This window comes from Panthera onca, chromosome F2 (genome assembly GCF_046562875.1).
Source record: "Panthera onca isolate mPanOnc1 chromosome F2, mPanOnc1 haplotype 2, whole genome shotgun sequence".
In the NCBI taxonomy this organism is placed as follows: domain Eukaryota; kingdom Metazoa; phylum Chordata; class Mammalia; order Carnivora; family Felidae; genus Panthera; species Panthera onca.
Genome location: NC_138356.1, coordinates 18,701,493 through 18,721,722, shown reverse-complemented (window position 1 = coordinate 18,721,722; position 20,230 = coordinate 18,701,493). Strand labels below are relative to the sequence as shown.

Here is a 20,230-nt window from a genome sequence, read left to right as displayed (position 1 = left end):
GAGGCTGGCGATTCTAATGGTCACACATAGGGAAATGAGGGTGTTTCTTCTGGTGGCTTCAATTTTTTTTTTTTAAGGAAAACAGAGAGCAAGTGTATCTGTTATCTAGTGCAAGAACTAGAGAAGTAGCAGTATTTTTTTTAATGTTTATTTATTTTTGAGAGAGAGAGAGAGAGTCTGCACAAGCATGAGCTGGGGAGGGGCAGAGACAGAAGGAGACAGAGGATCTGAAGCAGGCTCTGTGCTGTCAATCCAGAGCCCAACAGGGGTTCAAACTCACTACCGTGAGATCATGACCTGAGCTGAAGTAGGATGCTTAACCGACTGAGCCACCTGGGTGCCTGGAGAAGTAGTGGCAGTCTTATTTTTTCTTTATCCTTTATATTGATTACCCCAGCTATGTACAGATTCTAATAATTAACTATGCTATTTAACAACATTACTTGGAGATAGTCTAGCGGGATTTTTGTGTCCTGTTTTGCAAATGAACTAAACCTGGAAGGAAATAGGAGATTAGAAATTATGCTTGACATCACTCATTCAGCTCTAAGCACAGATTCACTGTGTTCAATTTTCAAGTCAAGAAGCCCAGACAGGGATCTTCCAAATAAATGGTAGGTTAGTCAGAAGAGAAGATGTCTATTATCACAGGCATTGTTCTGGTAAGTGCAGTCAGAAGTATTGACTTGTTAAAAGAACATGCCCTGATATTGGAGATAAAGAAAAGTAAAATGACGCCTTCTGGTATCTTAAAAAATTAGTTAATTATAACAGAGATGAGTTTCATCATGGAGCCCAATTTAATCAGAAGCACAGGGAAGCAATGTCAACTATAGAAAATCTTTGAACTAACACAGAGGAGCCTTTTAAATTAATCTGTGAGGGTCAGCAGAAAAGAAAATTAATCTAGTAGAAAAATGACAGTGAAGGACAAGTAGGAAAAGGAAATGGAAGATCAGTTAAGCTCCACTTTTGCTTCTGTGTTACGAGGGCTAACTGCCAAGAAGTGAAATTTCTAGTTACGAAGAAGAGAAACTGGATAATGGAGGGGTAACAGGAAAAAAAATATATGTATCAATGGAGCGAGGGGAAAGGAGGGTGGACAGAGGCACAAACCTAGCACATATGTGCAACAGAGTAACGGGGTTTTTTAAGTAATACTAACAATCACCACAAAATAAGGGTAACAATGGACAACTGTGCATAATGAAATTAGATTTTTCAAAAACCTTGTTTAATAAGGAGCTGGCCTCATTTTTGAAACATGGGAAACTCGCAAAAAAACACACCATTCATTAGATGTAATTAACTTCACACAGGGTTTTCTGAAAGTAACTAAAGGAAAACAGCTCTGGTTTGTACTGAACATGCTTTAGGTTAAAGTAATAGAGAGGAAATCAGCCATTAAAGGAAAGAAAGTCGCACTTAAAACTTTGTCATGTTTGTGAGGCATTACTAGGTATACAATCTACATACCAGCTTGAGACTTGTACTCCTGAGATCCAAACTCTTGAACTTTCATTTTGCATAGTGTGGAAATCCAAAGTCTTCCTATTTTTTGGAGGTCAATTCTGTTTCTGGGCCCGCTGTCTAACTTTAAGTTGACTGAAGCATAAAAATCATCTCTGTCCTGAGACCAATTTACATATCCATTTGTGAATATGGTATGCTTTAGACTTGGTATGGCATGGGCAAGTGAGGGTCTTTGGTTGTAGAAATGCAGATAGTTTATGTTGACTCTTCAGTATACCTCTTCATAGAAAATCCTTCAGCCACCCTAATTTTTCCACTGATTGCTTTACTTCCAGCACATTACCATAATTTCCTCTTTCTACTCTGCTCCTCCCTCCCTTCTTTGCTTCCCTATCTTCCCCACCTCTCCCTCTCGGAAACAAAAGAAATTCCTCTATAATTCTCATAAGAGCAATTTACCCAGGCTTTTTTCTGACTTTGATTTTGCTGAACACCACACCCCATAGGGCTCCACCTTCTACCCAGTGGCTAATCAAGTCATTTCCTCAAAGGTAGTTTCCTCCTCAAAAGGCATTCTGGTGCCAATTGTTAAGAAAATAAATCCAGGACCTAATTTACACAAGTACTTCAAAAGAGTGGCTTTGTCACAAAGGGAAACTACCAATTGCTTGAAAAGCACATGTCATGTAACATGTAATATTCAATGTAACCTGTAATTATTGAGACGAAAGTCAGTTGTAGAATAAGTTGTCCCTATGAGGGCAATGTTTCCACCTTAGGAAATTCTCAGTGGAACTAGAGAGCACATATAAGAAAGCTTTTAAAAATAAAAAGACCTGAGAGAAGATTTCGTGGTAGGGATAACTTCCACAGGGTAGTTTAAACATACACTTTCATTAGCTTAGAGTTCCCTTCTGTGTGCCTCAGTAGAGATGCAGGAACAAACAGTAGCTGGTCAAGGCCCTGAACCAGGGGCTAAATCAGGGCCAGGCAGACTGCCTATCTTGCTGCTGGTAGTGAGTTCTTCATGCCTTTTAATCCTGTTTACCTCAGGTTTTACAGCAATCAAGACCCCTGACACATTCCATATCCTTTCTTTCCTTGCTACACAGCCACTGTGAAGGGATTTCCATTGTCATCTGGAAATGCTCTTCAACTTTCCCCTATATTGGATGTGTTCTTCCCTAGATCACAAAGCTTCCTAATGCTGTTCAGAATTCCTGTGAATGGCATTCAGAATCTAGCTTTTGTATATGACCTGATTTTTTTCCTCTCTGGAGTCTTTAGGATTTTTTTTTTTTTTTTGGTCCTTATTTACCTCTTTTTATTTGTATGGTTGGACATCCAGTGGGTCATTTTATTCTGGGAACCCATGTCCCTCTGTTCTAGGAATTTATTCAGGTTAAGGAATTTTCATACTTTTCTATTTTCTTTCTGGAACTCTTATTATTCAGATATTGGTCCTCCTACACAGATCCTTTAAATTTGTTTTAACTTTCTTCTATTATAATGGGGCGCCTGGGTGGCTCAGTCAGTTAAGCGTCCGACTTAAGCTCAGGTCACGATCTCGCGGTCGGTGAGTTGGAGCCCCGTGTCAGCCCTGGGCTGATGGCTCGGAACCTGGAGCCTGCTTCCGATTCTGTGTCTCCCTCTCTCTCTGCCCGTCCCCTGTTCATGCTCTGTCTCTCTCTGTCTCAAAAATAAAAATAAACATTAAAAAAATTAAAAAAAAAACTTCCTTCTATTATCCATTTCATTTTTATCCATTTTCAGAAAGATTTTCTTGACTTAACCTTTCACCCCTCCTATTGATTCTTTTGGTTCTCATATATTTTTAATATCCAAAAGCCCATTCTTCAGCTTAATAATTCACTTTTTATCACATTCTGTTTTTGTTTTGTGGATGCAGTATCATCTTGTAACTCTGTGAAGATCCTATTAAAATATTTTCTGAAGTTTCTGAAGTTTCTTGATCCTCCTTACATTTTCTATTTTTTTCTAAATTGTTTGTTTGCTGTTTTGTTTTTTGTTTTTCTTGCTGTGCTTCATGTTTGGAGCTCTGTTTGCATGAGCAGAACTTGTCAGTGGTGGATATCCCTTAACAGTAAGCTTGCTTTTTCATTGAAGGGCACACAAATGTCAGGGTCTGTGTGTGTGTGTGTGTGTGTGTGTGTGTGTGTGTGTGTGTGTTAACCACAGGCAAGTTTTCCCTAAAGGTGATTCTCTATTCTCTTGCCTGGTGTGTATAAATAAAGCTGGGAGAATTCTCATGTTGTTTGGGGAAAGATTCAACCTTCCTAGAGAGAAAAGTTCCAGTCTTCTGTGGTATGAGGACAAGATACCCATTGGCTAAAGACTGGATGTGAAGATGTGAAAAACTGTTTCATAAACAAATTGCCAACTGATCTTTCAAAGGTCCCTAATACTTCGAGCTCCCAAGTTCTTCCAGGGCTCTGAGAAATGAATCATCTTGTTCTTTGTCTGCCTGCCCCTCCCATTACTGCATTCTCTTTACCTTTTTCTAGACTGCTAAGACAGTTACCCTGGTCTATCCATTTTTCATATTTCAAAAGCTTGTTGAAATCTCATTTAGTTTTTGTGGTCTTCTGGGTTTATCACTTTTTAGAAAAAACTTCTGCTATCTTTTCAGTGTGTTATGAACCAGGCAGAAGTAACCACTTGTGTCTAATATAATTCATTAACTAGAAATACAATTTTTCTCTTCAGTCCTTATAATCTGGCTTCATTCCTATCATTCTAGTGAAATTACTCCTATAAAGGTCACAACCAACTATACTGTATTGCTGTATACATTGGGAATTGCCTTGGCCTCATACTCTTTGATATTTTGGCATTTAGTACAACTGGACACTCCTTGAAATTCTCTTTTTTAGAGGTTAGATGATACCACATTCTCCTGGTCTTTCTTTTACTTCCTCATGTGGTCCTCAGTCTTCCTTGTTTTCTCTTCCTCTTTTTGCCATCAGCTTTAAATGTTCAAGTACAAGGCACCAGATCTGCAGTCAACATGATGGAGGCTTGGTAGAGTCTATGGTACAGTTTCAGGGTGAGTCCAGGAGACCTGATGGTGTAAGTTCTAGTCTGAAAGCTGGCAGTCTTGAGACACAACAAAAGTTGATGCTTCAGTTTGAGTGTGAAGGCAGTAAAAGACTAATTTCCCAGCTCAAGTAGTCAAGCAGGAGGAATTTCCTCTTAATCATGGGAGAGTCAGCCTTTTTGTTCTATTTAGGCCTTCAACTAATTGGGTAAGGCCTACCCACATTAGGGAGGGCAACCTGGTTTACTCAGTCTACCTAATCAAATGTTAAACTCAGAATATTTGACCAAATATCTGAGTACCTCATTGCCTAATCAAATTGACATATAAAATTAACCATCACAGTTGGTTAACCAAAAATATCAGTCATCTTAGACAATCATAAAAGAGATACATATTGACCTGAAGCTTTTAATTTTACATCAAACACATAAATACACATCTGTTTGCCTATCTTTTATAGTAGACCCAAAGCTTTTTTTTTTTTTTGTATGAATCTGATGATTGAAGTTGTAGATGGTCTTTTTCACAAAACTGTACTCATAATTCATCTACATTTTCTAGTTTGTTTCAAGTGAGAAAAGGATCTTAAATCTAAAAGCAAAATTTTTCTAGACTTTTAAAGTTTTTTTCCTAATTCTTTATAATTATTTGATTTGATCTCATTTTAAAAAGCAATTTGATTTCTGAAATATTTAATTTAGTTTTCACAGCAGCAACATTTTTTCTTTTAACACTTGCCAACTTGAATAATATGTAGCTGTCAAGTTGTATGACATGGAGTTGTTATAGTATTACAATGACAAGGTTTGGGATCAAACACAGTTGAGTCCAGGGAAGCATACAACTCAGTTGGTGGGAGCACAGATGCAGAGGCAGAATGGGGAGTAGGGTGGCAGTGGTGGGGGTCAGTTCACTATGGGAGCCAACCATTGTGGTTCTCAGAGAGAGGGTAGAGAGTCAGTTAATCTCGAGAGCTCAGTGGAAGCCTGCTTAGTGAATTGCCCTCCATATCATCAGGCTAAAAAGACATTAACCATTGACATCTGTTTGTATCAGATTTATTTAGGAGTCCCCAAAGGACACGGGCCACCATGAAAACAAAATAAATAAGAGAAAGAGTATCTATTTCCAGAATTTTCTAGAAACATTCTTGGTTCCTTTGGTTTATTCATCAGTTCCTACTTTTGTGATTACCTTAAAATATGTAATTTAAGGGGCGCCTGGGTGGCGCAGTCGGTTGAGCGTCCGACTTCAGCCAGGTCACGATCTCGCGGTCCGTGAGTTCGAGCCCCGCGTCAGGCTCTGGGCTGATGGCTCGGAGCCTGGAGCCTGTTTCCGATTCTGTGTCTCCCTCTCTCTCTGCCCCTCCCCCGTTCATGCTCTGTCTCTCTCTGTCCCAAAAATAAATAAAAAACGTTGAAAAAAAAAAAAATATGTAATTTAAAATGTTTAATTCTCACTTCAGTCTATCTGAGATACAATTTTGGTATCTCAAGGGTAAAATCATATGCTGTTTTATTGAAATGTCCACTTTTATTGTAACAACCGTATTTGTTTTAGAAAAAGCAAAATTCTGCTCAACTTCTTTTTTTTTAGAGAGAGAGAGAGAACAGGAGAGAGAGAGAGAGGGAGAGAGAGACTTTTAAGCAGGCTCCATGCTCAGCACAAGCCCTACACAGAACTCAGTCCCACAACCCTTGGATCATGACCTGAGCTGAAATCAAGAGTTGGACACTCAACCAACTGAGCCACCCAGGTGCCCCAATTCTGCTCTATTTAATTTAGATGACAAAATAATCTGTGCTACACAATGAAGACAACCCAGAAATCAGTACTTCAATTCATAATGCCATGTAAAGGCAAGTCATTTTTTTACTTTTATGTAATGATAAAACACAATTTAACATTTTCGTATGACAAGTTGACATATAAAGAAATGCTATTACTTTTGCTAATTACCTCTATGACATGTTTGTAAATCTAAGTGACAAAAGCCTTGAAAAGTTAAGCTTTGGAAGATATAAAACAAGACTAATTATTAATAATTTTATTTCTGAACACCTAAAAGATAATAATGCTCTATTACTAAGTCATCAAGGACTGTGTTAAACACTCTCGTGACCAAATAGTAACATTTCTGTTGGATAACTTGTCACATTTTCTTCTGATATTATAGCCTATCAGAGGCAAAACAGTGTGTTGTTTATGAGACGGCTCCAGGGTCAGAATGCCCGGATTTGAATCTCAACTCCATCTCTTCCTATATTGATAAAGTGGGGTGATTATTTAAGTCTATAAGTGTTAATGTTGCCAAATGCTGGATCCTCAAAAATGCCACCAAAATAACCTGTTTACAAGCTAAATCTAAGTTTATTGCTTACCTCAGTAAGGGAGAACGCTGCTGTGACCATGAATTTGTAGCATCTTGGAGGGAAGAGAGAAAAGTTGTCATATTTATGAGGTTTTGGGTTTCATTTAAGGCAAGCCTTTCAGGGCAAAGGATGAGGCTTAATTAGGATAAAGGTCACAATACAACGCTATAGGATTGGTGGGCACAGCAAAATGAGGGGTATGAGGTGAGGGTATGGAAGAATCATAGAAAGCAAAGAATTGTTTGAAGCTATATATTGAAAAGCGAAACAGTATTATGTTCATTAAAAGTGAATTTTTCAGGAAGTTCCTGAAAGAAACATTGAAATCATTTTTAACTTTTATCTCTCTGGACAAAAATTTCCTGCAATAAGTTAAGACATTGTGATGAAGACAGTGGCAGAGTAAAATCATGGTAATGTGGATGGTAAAATATGTTTGTTGGGGGGCGGGGGTTAGATGGTTTTGATTCTTAGTTTCTCATTTGTAAAATGGAAATAATAATAGTAATTTATGGATGATTGTGCTAAGTACTCACAAGCCTTCTAGAAGGAGACTATGTACAGTGGAAGGAACGAGGGCCGAGAGTCAGGCAAATCTAGATTCAAATCTAAGTTCCAGCTTTTTGGTAGGTATGATTCTGTGTTGTGACCTTTAAAAAATGTTTAATGTTTATTTAATTCCAAGAGAGAGAGAGAGAGAGACAGAGTGCAAGGAAGATAGGGGCAGAGAGAGAGGGAGACACAAATCCGAAGCAGGCTCTAGGCTCTAAGCTGTCAGCACAGAGCGCGACGTAGGGCTCAAACTCCCAAACCACAAGACCATGACCTGAGCCAAAGTTGGACACTTAACTGACTGAGCCACCCAGGCGCCCCTGTTTTGTGACTTTTAGAGTGATAACTCTCACAGTGGCATTGTGGGAATTAAATAAATAAATAATGCATGAGAGTCCCAAACATCTAATTTGCCGGTTGACTCAGTGAAAAGTAACAGAAATGATTTAAATTTTCAAGTGCCAAATGGAGGAACACTTCACATGCAACCTCAGGCTTCAGCCATATCTTCTCCAAGCTAATTCCACTTCCCTGCAGTACTATCTCCTTTGGCTTTTCAGCAACCAATAAAAGCATTTAGTAATCACAGCTCTGGTTCTTACAGTAGCAAAGAAATGACACGGCTCGTACAAACCACCTCCCCACCTGGGCCTCCCACGGGTCAGAGCACAGTCCCAGCACATCCAACAAGATCCACAGCACTACTTCTACTAAATCTGCAGAAACAACCGCAGTGAGAAGTGACTTGCTGAGAATGCCTGGATTCTCTCCTCTTCTGCTAGGGTTTACCGGTGCCTCACAGTAAACTTGTACAGCCTGCTCACAGATCCTTGCCAGCTCCTAAAACCTCTGGTCTTCTGAATGATGACAGTTGGAAAGATGGCTCTTACTGACCAGCAGAGACAAGAATGCAGAGGTCCACGGCTTCATGGATACCACTTCACCAAATGAAAAGACAACTTTTATATGCGGACTGTTCACATAAGACTTGGAATTTATAAAATCCCAGCCTTCTCTGTCTTAACACAAACTGACAAAGGTGATCAAACAACAGTTTTTAATGACATTTAACATCAGATGTTTTAGGTCATCATACAGTCAACTGTCTGTGGAATCACTTTTAGTCTTGTGTGATAGAAACTAAATTGATTTTTTAACATTTGACACAGGCCAATATTTGGAAAAAAACTAATGGATGCCAAAGAAAAACGGTTTATTTATAAATAAGAGAATACTTTTGTGCACAAACAAATGGTGAATTCGAGCCATCCAAACTTCACTTTCAACCTAATTTGCTATATAAATGGTATCAATAAATGTTTGTGTTAATGAGAAAAAAATAATGTATGAGAAAATAATACATAGAAGATACCTGTTTCGGACAAGAAAGCATTCAAACGGGGAAATCGAAGAGGGTTGATTGCCAAGGATAAGGAACCAACAGAGGATGTTACGGTGACAGCAGGCGGTCCCGAAGGAGAGCTGTACTGGAGCATGGTAACAGCTGTAACCCTGGGAGAGCAGCCACCTGACAAGAGCTGAGGCCATCTGTAAAGGAATGCAGACACTGCCAAGCCAGGCAGAGAGCAGCAGGAATAAATACCTTGACCTCTTCCTCCTCTCACTCTCCAGTCTCCTGCATTGCATTTGTCAAACCCAACCAAAATCCAGAGGGCAGATCAGCCTGGACAATGCAGTCCTTCCAGGTCAGTTTCTTAGGGCTGGAGCAGGATGGAAAAGAGCAAAGACTCTATCAGGAAAGGCACACACAGAGTAACTGGCATCAGCAAGGACTTTACAAAGTCTGAAGTTCCTTGCTGTGACCCTTTTAGGATGATGATACTGTTGAAACAGAGGTATTTATTAGTATAGTGCTAAAGAAACCTCTATATGTCTATTTTGAGAAAGAAAATTTAAGCACTAACCATGTACAATCCTTGGTGTAATAATATTTAATTAATGTAAGAATGTATACTTAATGGACCTGTTCACTCTGTAATGGGACCAATGTTATATCTGCTTGTCAGCAGATCTGAATGTTAAGAGTATATACAATGTCCATTCAGGTCAGAAATACAATATCCATTCAGTCCAAGAACCTCCCCTTGACAGAACCTTTATGTTTACATTTTTATTAAACTTTGGGCAAAAAAGAATTGGTTGAACAGAAATGAACTCACATTATGGAATAAACATACAAAAATATGCAAGTCGTATGAGTGGGTCTGATGGCACTGAGGCTAACTAGCATTATCATAGGGCACGCTGAAGAGCCTGGTCAGAGGCCTCTAGAATGCCATTAGAGAACTTCTTTGTGTCCTCAGTATTATCTTTCCTTTCACTTAATTTGAATCTTGACCTGGTTCATATGAGGTGACCATTTACTTGTCCCAATGCTTATGGCTGATTGCGGACCCCTTTCAGACACACAAATTCATTATCCTCACTTCTCTTGCCATATAAACTCCTTTTGAATATTCTTCAATGTCCACAAATATACTCCGAAAATGCTTGTTTCTGTGGAATAAAAAGGTATTAGACTACTTCTGACTCCCACAATGGTTTTAAGCAAGGAAAAGAATATCTCCTAGAATGAGTCTATTCAGCTTATTCGAAGTCACTTCCTTTTGTGTTTGGTTATTTCTCATTTCAAAAATGTCCACATTGTGGGATCTGAACTTAACCTAACTTCTTGTGTGGGACTTCAGCAATTGAATTCTTTGTATCAGCTCTTCTCAACCTTGTTATTGTCTTATATAGAAAATGTTGAAAGGAAAATATTCTTCTTTAAGTAGGTCATGGAAAGATCCTTAAGGATATTCATCCCTTTGGAAAAATCAATTATCTGTGTTCTGGGCATTTTACATCCCAGTGCTTCTCTGTGACACCATTCCTATTACTTTATAATCACAACTCATTTTTTAATCAAATAAGTTTTTGAGAAATGACAGTGTTTACTTTCCAGGAGAATTTTTTAAAGGAGATAAGAGTAGTTTTGGTGTATAAGCTCAGGTATGCTTATTTATTTGTAAAAAATATAGTCCTATTTCTGTATAGTTTACATGACTTTTTACATACTGTATATTCTTATGTACAAATCTATTCATCTTCTCTAAAAAATTGCAAGTTCCTTCAAGGATGGGGCTATAACTTACTCATCTCTTTTATTCCATCAGTGTATTCCTTTGCTTAATGACTTTAGTTCATTTGTGAAATGCTGCCACCAAGTGAAGAGCCATTAAACGAAGATCTCCATTAAATTTATTTTTTTTTATTTTCAAAGAATGAAGTTTTAATACCTCATAGGCAATTTAATGCATAAAAAAATGATTTATGATTCACACAACATTTACCAGCATATAAATAAATGCTGCTAAAGTGCTTAAAACTATTTACTTATGATATTTATTTATTTATTTATTTATTTCTATTTATTCACTTATTTATTTTAAAACCTCACAGCACCCCCAGGGCCACTTTATGATGAGGAAAGGAAAGCTCAGATGATAAGAAAAGGAAAGCTCAGAGAAGTGAAAAAACTTATTTAATACAAATCCATTAAATTTGGTGGGGAAATTTATGATGCTTTATCAATACCAAAGCCCTAGATACATAAAGTCTTAGAAAAATACGTGCATTAAATGATGAAAGTAACTTCTTGTAATTAATAGTTTACAGTAAGTATAGTTCATACTTAAAATGCAATAAAAGACTTATAGCAGATGGTGGGCTATAGAAAAGGGGGGTGAGAAACATTCTTTGGAGGGTTTATTCTTCATCATTCTCTTTGCCAATTTTTCAACCATTTTCAGACTCATAGTTGTCTGGCACTCAAATGTACACTTCAACTTACAGCACAGAAACACACCTTTAGGGCAAAATAAAGACTAAACCATAAGAACACTTCAGAACACTTCAGAACAACCCATGTGAATAACTAGCTGAAGATGCTTTGTTTCATCTCTTTCCCTTGTCTTATGTACACAGAGGAAAACATTTTGGGTACATCCTTCACAGTATGCAATTTAAATGTGTTCCACATGCTGTTCTTGCACTAAAATCTTGTTTTGAGTGAATTGGTAAGCATATCTTTGCCTGAAATCATAATGTTGAAATATCACCATGGTCTTTTTTTTTAATGTTTATTTATTTTTGAGTGAGAGCACAAGTGGGGGAGGGGCAGAGAGAGAGGGAGACAGAGGATCCAAAATGGACTCTGGGCTGACAGCAGAGAGCCCAATGCACGGCTTGAACTCACAAACTGTGAGATCGTGACCTGAGCCGAAGTCAGACACTCAACCCACTGAGCCATCCAGGTGTCCCCAAGCACCGCCATGTTTATTCAGTGTGTTTTAATGTGAAAATCTTGCTATTCTGGGGGGAAAAAGCAATTGTCTGAAAGGTAGTATAACTTTTCAAGACATGTTACATCAAAAAGTCACTAACTAAGTACTCATAAAGGTAGGTGGTAGCATATTACAAAGCATGTACTTGAATCAGTGAACAGATGAGTCAATGACAAAACACTGTACCTATAACAGCCTTCTTAGAAGATCATGTAAAGCAATGGTCAAATTGGTCAGTTGCTTCTGATAGAGAAGTTATTTTGACTGCAATAGTTAAAATATCTTGTGAAATGTTTAATTTGCTATAGAGGTTATGTATCCCCCCAGGTATTTGAGGTGTTTTGACTTCTTAGAATATGATGGAGCCCTCATTCTGGTTTTCAACAATTTTGCAGCAGAAACTAGAGCAACATGAACATGAGTGCCTATGTATTCTGGAGGATGAGGAGGCTCCTGAACCTACAGGTGTGACAGAGTGAAGAAATAGCTTTGAAAGGCAAAAGACCCAGGTAATCTAGCACTACAACACTCTAGCCTCTTGAAAGCATGTGAGAAAGACACCAGTGTCCCTACTCCCACTTATTTTATGTCATTGTTCCACAAGTCCCCATTTTTTGTACTCATCTCTCTTTACCCATCCTTCTTTTATGCTCACTGTAGCTGTTTTCTTTCTAGTAGCATTCAAAGTCACTGTCTTTGTTTATCCTCATTCAATTTCTGACATAACAAATATTTTATCCTTAAGTTACATATGTATCTTTTATCTTTAATATATATATATATATATATATCTCCCCCTTCCTCTTTTTCCTTCAGGGCCCTTATCACATCCCCTTCAAAGACTATATATCAGGACCACAAGCTTGAGAAAAAATCTGAGATTGTGATGTGCCTATGTTTGTTTTTGTGTGTATATTTTTATCTCTAATATAGCATTTTATATTATGAAGCTTTTATATGATTACATAGCTTTTATATGATTACAAATAATTTTTTATTTCCATAATTTTTTTTTGCAAATCCCAAATAAGGGTATATTAGCATCAAGAAGCACAATTCTGGATATTTTTTAATGTGCTGGTCAGCTACCATGCAAGTGGATAAAAAATTAGTTATTGGCTACTTCTTATTCTTTCTCTTCACTTCTGTCATCTCCCTTATCTTCCAAAATGGTTAAGATTACAAAAGAAATTAGAACAGGAATAAATCCAAAGATTTCAGATTTCCCTGAAGAAAGGTGTTATACAGTTAAGAAGGTTTAGTCCTAATCCAGGTCGTCATCCAAGCAGAAATAAAGTTATTTATTTTAAGAGTATTAGTAGATCCAGTTACCAACTCTGAAGTTGGGAAGGGAAGGGAAGGGAAGAGAAGGGAATGGAAGAGAAGAGAAGAGAAGGGAAGGGAAGGGAAGGGAAGAGAAGAGAAGAGAAGAGAAGAGAAGAGAAGAGAAGAGAAGGAAGAGAGGAAGGAAGGAAGGTTGAGTAAAGACTTTTGCGTTTGTGAAATCTATTATGTTTTGTTAATATTTACAAAGACTGTTAGATTTAGTAACTAAGACAAAGATATAAACATTTTTAAGGTAAATTTTTAATTCCTATAGAAAAACTCACATGAAGCTAATGGAAAACTTCCACCAACACAAATTCCCTCTGATGTGGATTGTCTTCATCAGCTATCAATGACAACAAGGTTCAAGTGAACCTTCTGTGCTTTTTTCAGAGAATTCTTTTCTAGACACAGGAAACCTAGCAAAGGGTGAAATATTTATGTCTTCTCACACGTCTTATGAAACACTGCTGTTTCTACTCTAAATTATCTTCCTGGGAATAAATATCAGTTCCTACTAGCCTTAAACTAATGCTTAAACTCATCTTTCAAATTTGGCTTGTCTATATGATATAAGGGAACAAAACCACTTATTTTTATTATTTTTTAATTTTAAAAATGTTTATTTATTTTTGAGAGAAAGAGAGCTAGAAAGCATGAGAGTAAGGGATCCGAAGTGGGCTCGGCTCCACGCTGACAGCAGAGAGCCCAATGCAGAGCTCGAACTCAAGAACAATGAGATTATGACCTGAGCCAAAGTCGGATGCTTAACCGAATGAGCCACCCTTGTGACCCCACATATTTATTTATTGACTGCCACTGTAATCATTTTTAAGGTTATAATTCAGTGATGTTAATTACATTCACAATGTTGTGCAACCATCACCCCTATCTTTCATCATCCCAAATAGAGATTTTGTAATTCCTATTCTCCTGTTCTCCCAACTCTTGGTAAACTCTAACCTACTTTTCTATCTATGAATTTGCCTATTCTAGATATTTCATATAAGTGGTGTAATACAATATTTGTCCTTTTTCATCTGCCTCTGTCACTAAGCATAATATTTTTAAGGTTTATCCATGCTGTAGCATGTATCAGAACTTCATTCCTTTCTTTGGCTTAATAATATTCCATCCTATGTATGTACTGTATTTTGTTTATCCATTCATTTGTTGATAGACACTGGGTAGTTTCCACCTCTCTGTTATTGCGAATAATGTTCCAGTGTTCCAAAGAACATTGGCATACAAGTATCTATTTAAGCCCCTGATTTCAATGATTTGAGTGTAATTCCTGAGTCTTATGATAATTCTATATCTAGCTTTTTGAGAAACCATCAAACTCTTTTACACAGAAGCTTCACCATTTTACAATCTCACCAGCAATTGATGAAGGTTTCAGTTTCCCTAACATTTGTTATTTTTCCATTTTCTTGAAGTTATAGCCATCCTAGTAGGTATGAAGTGGTATCTCATTATGGTTTTGATTTGCATTTCCCTAATGATTAGTAATGTTGAACATCTGTTCATGTGTTTATTGCCCATTTGTATATTTTCTTTGGAGAAATGTCTGTTCAAGTCTTTGCCCATTTTTTTAATTGGTTGTTTGTCTATTCTCTTGTCGAGTTTTGGGAGTTCTTGATATATTCTGGATATTAAATCCTTACCAGATAAATGGTTTGAAAATATTTTCCCCCATTCTGTAGGTTATCTTTTCACTTTTTTGATAATGTCGTTTGATGCACAATTTTTTAAATTTCTATGAAGTCAAATTTATCTATTCTTTTTCTCTTACTGTTCATGCTTTTGGTGTCAGATCTAAAAATCCATTGCCAAAATATAAGGTCATGAAGATTTATCACTGTGTTTTCTTCTAAGAAACTCTTAGATATAAGAAAGCTCTTATATTTATGTTGTTGATCCATGTTGAATTAATTGTTGCATGTGTTGTGAGATACTTGTTTATTTTTGAAGATTATATCTTGACATAGGTCACATGACATGTGGATTATTACAGGAACTTGACAAAGACACACAAATTCATCTCTGTTCAATGACATATCAATGAATGCTCTAAACTGTGAAGAGTAATAAAGGAAACAGAGAAGAAAGTTAGCAATAATTCTGGCTTTTTAGTGCAGAAGGCTAGATTCAGATATAAAAGAAGAAAAAAAAATCCGAAGTTTCAATTAGATAAAGCTTACATTCCCTGTCATCTACAACACACCATTTCTCCATACCCAATAAAATGCTTCTAGCTCAATAGAGGAAGGAAATTAGAGAGGAGATTTTAAATCAGGGAGAGTCTTAGGAAAGGAAATCTGTGCACACCGCCAAGCTAATTCTTAGCAAAAGAGATAGAATTCTATATTTTGGAGATCTGAAATCAGAGAGATGAGTATTATGCTTCCTCCCTGGCTACTCATGGTCTCTGTAAAACCCACTGAAAGTTTCATGCATTCTTATAATGAAAAATAGTAAAGTAGATGGCTATAATAGCGTACCATATATATAGACACATGGACCAGAGAGGAACCTTAGAAATATTTGCTGAGCCTACCTCCCACAGGGCCTGAGTTACTGCCAAACTTCTTACATGAAACCTTGCAAATCACCCTAAAATTACAGAGTTTCTATTACAATGAATGAATTTTAAATCAAGCCCAAAACATATCCAATTATGTCTAGTAAAATTGTATACACCCAACAGAGAGCTATTACATTTTGCAGGAATAGAGAAGACAAAGGAGAAGTTTATATTCACTTTGCCTTACCTTGTGGCCAGAAGTTTCTTACCCAAATTTCACCATTCCCTAATTTGGAGGCTTAGCCCAATTTGAATTATTCTACAGAAGCCCGCAATCAAACACAGTTGAATACATTCACAGGGGGTTATATCATGATATTTTAAAAGAACACTGATATGTTCATATCATGCTTTTACAAAGCCATAAAATAAAATGGTCATTTGAGACATTGTTGTTTACAGATAAATTCTCTGATCTGTTTCTGCATCTCTAGTGCAATTTAACACAGAGACACGGGCAAGAGTCAAAGACTAGAGGCTAACAAAAATTTGGCAGCAGTCAGAAGTCTCTCTCCTCACATCACAACTTTATGTGTCCAGATGAAAGGACAGGACCTGATCTCTGCTCTGACTTCAAAAGGATCCAGATATTAAATCTCTAACAGTCTCGGGCCTTTTGGCAGAGGCTCATGAAGACAGGAGAAACAGATGTGAATCCCAGGGGAGGAAAAGGTGATTTTTCTCCACAGAAACACAAATCATTCTGATAGTTCCTAACAAGTCCAGTATGAGGGGGAATATGTTGAGATAATGTAGAAAATGCTGCAACATACTGAGGAGGGGAATAGAATATGGAGTTTGGCATTCCCTTTGGAAAGAATTTGAGGGAAAAGTCAGAAGTCAGATCTGTCTCTGCTTGTAGAAGGTAGTTATAATTTCAAATTCAAAGATTCAATTTACTGGTCTTAAATCATTAATGTTTGTCTTTTTAAAAAGTATTGGTACGGAACATTATATAACTTTATGATTAGCACTATTTCTCAGCAGTCAAAAGACAGGCAAAAAAAAGCAAGAACTATCCCCACTGGTGGGCTCTAACTTGCTAACCTCTCAGGTGCTTCCTTATTAAATAGCCAGTGACCAAGAAAGTAGTTGCATTCAACTCTCTAAGTGTGCTCAGAGCATATACTGTGAGCTGGGCCCTGGTCTGTCTCTTTGAAAGGAGAAGGACTCATATACTCATAAAACACAACCCCCCATAAGAAACTCCCGCCACAGAAGAGATAACACAAATATCTTATGGTAATGTAACAAATATGATAGCAAGTGACTGTGATGAGTCAGATACTAAATAATAGTTCTTTGTAAGCAAGAAAAAGACAGAAATACTCTGCTTAGGAAGAGGCTGGGAAGTCTTCACAGAACCAGTTGGAACTGATCTTGAAGGATAAATAAGACAATCAGGGATGAAGGTGGTAGGAAGAGAAAGCAAGCACATTTCAGGCACATAATCTCTATAAACAAATGGATAGTCTGAGAAAGCCAAGGATGTATTTGGGAGACCACTATCCTGATAAATGTAACTGGAGTTAGAATAAAAACTTAAAATAAAACTGCTGAAATATGAAGTTCACAGTATAAATTGTATTTTATTATAATTTCCTCTCAAATTCCTGGAACTCTCAGAGTTTTATTATTATGAATAAATCCAGTATTCATAATTTCAGATTATAATATGCACTTCTCAAACTGCTCTAAGAATCTCCACACTTTCAACAAATAGCATTGGTAATTTTTGAGGCAATTTAGTTAGTCCATGTCTTTCAAGAGGCCAATACCAAGACAGGATTGAACATGCTGGAAATTTATTAGGGCTAATGCTTGTGGGAGAAAATGGGGAGAGAGCTGGGGAAGGGCAGGAGAGCCATTAGACTGTGGTGCAAATCTGATCCCCAGAGAGGAATAGAAACAAGGAAGTAAGGTTGGTGGAAATTCACTTTTAAGGGGAGTTCCACAAGGCTGTTGGGGCATCCTGAACCAAAGTCACCCATGGACACATTTCAGGAATGGACCTGCTATCGTATTCCTGCCACACTCACTGAGTGAGAGCAGCACCTGAGAAGCATGAACTTTGTGCAAACATGGCAATGGATTTCATAGCAAGGTTGCTGGGGCTTTAGGTCAATGATGCTCTCTGCCATGGGAGATAAGAGACAGGAATTCTCATGTTCATCACACCAGTAAGTTTGCTTTCCTGGGAACACCTTCCAAGCATAGAATTAGCATAGCAATATACCATATTGGTGCATCATTTAGCATTACAAGAGTGTCTGTTGAAATGAGAAGGAAATTAGTTCATATATTTACTTGTTAGAGAAATGAGTGATTTCTACCTCAAAAAGATAAAGTGACTTATTAACTCAGAGAATCTTTGCGCCTACTGGGCTCCTTTGACAGCCATTTGATGGTTTTCAGTTCAAAGAAAGCTGCCACTTTCTCCTCAGTAAATAGGAAAGAGGTAGATAAAGATTTGCTACTGTATTAATATAGAGGACTAGTAGCTCTGTCCCTCCTTTTTTCCCCCTGAAGTGAGTTTTCTTCTTCATGGCAAATGACTGCTCTTCCTGAAGCTGTTTGTCACTCGGGTGGGAACAGAAGTGTGGAGTAACCATGTCTGCAATATTCTCAATATCTCTTTATTGTAGTCTAATTCTTCACATCTGTTTCCTACAGAAAAATCTCTCCACAACATAGTATTACCTACTTCACGAGTTAGGATAAGTAAGGAGTAAACAAGAATTGACATCTTATGGCATTACAGGTTGCCACAATGATATCCTTGCTGTCTTGATATCAAAATTTCACCTCTTCATGGTATAAGTTGATATCATCATTGCCAGTGAACACTTACTGAATGTTTATTTAAGTTTACCAAAGGCAGTACAAACATGACTCAGACTATTGATCTCAAGGGGCTTACTATTTGGGGGCAAAAGCACATATATAAAAGCAATCCAGTTGGTATAGACTATTGGTTCTGGATTTGATTTTATCTGACTTATAAGCTGTAAAGTTAGCCTATAACAGTTGTCTGGGTGCTTAGCAGAAGACCCAAGATCTTGGGTCAGATGCAAAGGACTTCATTATTCATAGCACAGCAAGCATCAGTGGAGCTTGGGGAATCCACTGCTTTTCTAGCAAGAAGTGAGCTGGCCTGCTCTATGCCCAAATATTACCTCATCTCACGAGTTACCAGCTGCATAAACAAATATGAGAAAAGGCCTGGGTAATAGAGCCACATAGGGATGTGCCTGGGTGTTGGCACATCCAGCAAGACCTAGAAACTCAAGAAACTCAAATAAGACTATCTCCCCAAATAGGCAGAGAGTAAAATGATTGATGCAAGTGACAACGCACTGAAGTTTGGCGATCAGAAGTAACAGGACACTCATGACCTAAGGTGGAGAAGTGGTACTGACATTGGCTATAAAAAAAAAGGAGGGGGAATGATTATTGACTGTAATCACATGTTTATTACCAGCTTAGCTCTATAGGCAGCAGTGCATTGCTTACAAGGAAAAACAAAGCAGGAAGAGGAGGAGGAAGAGGAATCGGTCTCTGGGAGTTTTAATACTTTAAAACAATGATGAGATTGGATTAGCTACATTGAGACATGCAATGTAAAACTATCATTCTGAACAATCACCCTCAGTGATTTGAAGGAAGGGATGCAGGAATCTGATTATAATCAAATCAGTTGAAATGTTATCTACATCCAGACATTTCTACATATTTTCTATTAAATAGCTTCCCTAAGCAACAATAGGAAGAAAAATGCCAGTGCTTTAAGTTTCAATTAGTTGCATAGGAGTTGATGGGAGTTTGGGGATTTAAAATCCTTTATGCTCCCATTAGATAAAAATCTGTGACATCTAAGTCATTATTATTCATCAGCATGAGGCCAAGTAAATTAATGGCAGGCCAATTCCTGCTCCACACCCATGTCTGCTTGGACCAGTTCCCTCAGTGAGTTCCAGAGCCACACAAGAGGTTGTAGCCAATAGTGACCTTTTGTACCAGAAGCTCAACTGATTCTAGCAGGAAATGGGGTTTCCTCCACTTGGTTCCAGAGGACACTGTACATGACCTTGAAGTATTTGTGATCCTTTTGTGAGGCCAACAGCAATGGAGCAGCAAATTTCCCAGAACAAATGCAGCTGACACCAGGCAGACACGAGACTGGCAGACAATTAAGAAGCAGACCGGGACTCTCTGCTTTGGGGAGATGGAGCCGTGATTACAGCCACTGCCTCTCTAAACTGCATCAATTTCTGGAGAACAGTACATTCAAAAGTGGAAATCATTGGCTAGCACTAAAATATTGTTTAATGTGGAAAAGTAGCCCAAATAATCATATGAAAATCAATGCTTTTTTCTTCAAACATAATGTTGATCAACTTTCTTTTTTTTTTTTCAACTTTCTTATTCATGGCATACATGCTGAGTCTTTGATTATGAAAAAAATTCTTCCTTTCTATGTCTCTGTCTCTATCTCTGTGTGTTTGTGTGTGTG

The 20,230-nt window shown here is 37.6% G+C and overlaps 1 protein-coding gene across 1 annotated transcript in view; it reads left to right on the top strand.

Moving 5' to 3' along the window:
- CPA6 (carboxypeptidase A6) overlaps positions 1-20,230 on the top strand; it is a 559,011-nt gene that overhangs the window by 45,500 nt on the left and 493,281 nt on the right. The window contains exon 2 of the mRNA XM_078441826.2: positions 12,200-12,313. The gene's annotated coding sequence lies outside the window, so the exon portion shown is untranslated. The remainder of the gene's footprint in view (positions 1-12,199; positions 12,314-20,230) is intronic.